The sequence below is a fragment of the Echinops telfairi genome, unplaced genomic scaffold (genome assembly GCF_000313985.2).
Source record: "Echinops telfairi isolate 266 unplaced genomic scaffold, ASM31398v2 ScPeMD7_4225;HRSCAF=4972, whole genome shotgun sequence".
Lineage (NCBI taxonomy): Eukaryota > Metazoa > Chordata > Mammalia > Afrosoricida > Tenrecidae > Echinops > Echinops telfairi.
This window is the reverse complement of record NW_022108124.1, coordinates 18,750,853-18,752,431: the sequence shown is the minus strand read 5'-3', so window position 1 is coordinate 18,752,431 and position 1,579 is coordinate 18,750,853. Positions and strand designations below refer to the sequence as shown.

The 1,579-nt window shown below is 46.6% G+C and overlaps 1 pseudogene; it reads right to left on the bottom strand.

The window, feature by feature from the left end:
* LOC101661523 overlaps positions 1 to 610 on the bottom strand; it is a 4,874-nt pseudogene extending 4,264 nt beyond the window's left edge.
* Positions 611 to 1,579: the final 969 nt, after the last annotated feature.

Genomic DNA, 1,579 nt, shown 5'->3' with positions numbered 1-1,579 from the left:
GTCTCTCTTTCTCTTCTCTCTCTCTCAGCTACTGGTGGGTTCAAACTGCCACTGCCGACCATGCGGATTGCAGGCCAATGTGTAACAAATACACTCCTAAAGGCGGGGAGGGGGATTTCAGCTTACCTAGAATCATCTCCTTTCTGTCTAATTCAGTCAACTGTTCGGGGTTTTAGTTCATCTGCAAAATCTCCTTACCTAATTATAGCCGTTCTATTCTCAGCCCCATCCAAGTTCAAAGGGAGGGGATTATACGGAATGTGGTACCATATATACCAGAGTTCAGAATCTGGGGGTATAGCTCAGCATTCCGCCTCCCACACACGCTTAGTCCCTGGCTGTTTCAAAATCCATCACTTGGTTAGTGATGAGTGTTGAGGAATGAGATGTCTAGCAATAACCATGATGCTTCTGGCTGCAGCCTTTGCCACAAGTCAGAAAGGGCGTTTGAACTACAGGCTGAAGGGATTGAGCAACCTTAGACAACGACGTGTCTCTCAAAGCTCGTTCCTCTTCTTGTCCTGGCGTCACGGTCTACCAGATTGTCGGCCTGGGACACTTCAACTCCTCCCTTGGAGCCTGAGCGGTTTCCTTGTTTGGCTTGCTGCATTGCCACTTGAATGTTTCCTGTTTCAAGTTCATAATTCAGTCAATCAATGGGAGACACTTATGGAGTCATCAATTTGTACCGAAATGTATTCATCTGAAACCAAAGCTTTAAAGTATCTTGATATAAAAGATAAATGTGCTACTTCCTGTTTTGGTAAGTAGTAATGAGGGTCTTGAGACTCATGAATGACCATCTGGGGTGCAATTGTTGGTCTCTGTCCAAAGGGAGGGATCAGTTTGAATGTATATAGGTGGTTGGTCTGGTGGGCTGATGGACTGATGGACCACGTGGTCAGAAGCAGCTACCTTTGCAGGCCGATCTGAAGGCCGATTTCAGAGCTCTGGATGGAGTAGGACGGGGTGTGGAGTGGTGCTCAGGGACATTGGAAAGAGCAGGTTTGCTAGTTGAACACAGATTGGTCGAAGCCCCAGGATTATGATTCTTGGTCACCTTTTTGGTGTGGGGGTGAGTTAAACCCCATGGCTCAGTTTTCAGACAGGTGTATAATAGACAGCTATATAAATGAAGCTGTGGCACTAGGAAGCTAGGTGCACCCTAGAATGATCAACCACTAAGATGGGGGCGGGGTGGGGGACAGTATTTACCTGCTCATCATTTTCAGAGGGCAAAGGGGGAAAGTGGGATGGAGGCCAGGGCACAGGAGACAGACCAGGTGGCACGGTGGTGTGGGATTTACACCATGGTGTAAAGCAGGTTGCAGGTGAGTCGAAGGAGGGGACAACTGCTCTGCTCTGCGGAGCTCCACCCAGTTCACGATGGAAGGTTTGGGAAAAGTAAAAATGCAGGGAGGGGCAGATTTTTAAAATCTTGGTCTAAGGTATGTATTTTTCATACTGTATTTTACCTTTTCATATTAAAAAACAACAACTGACTTCCTCTCCCAGAGATAGATGCATAGCACCTCTTTAAGAGACGTTTGTTATGAATACCAAATATTTTCAGTTGAGC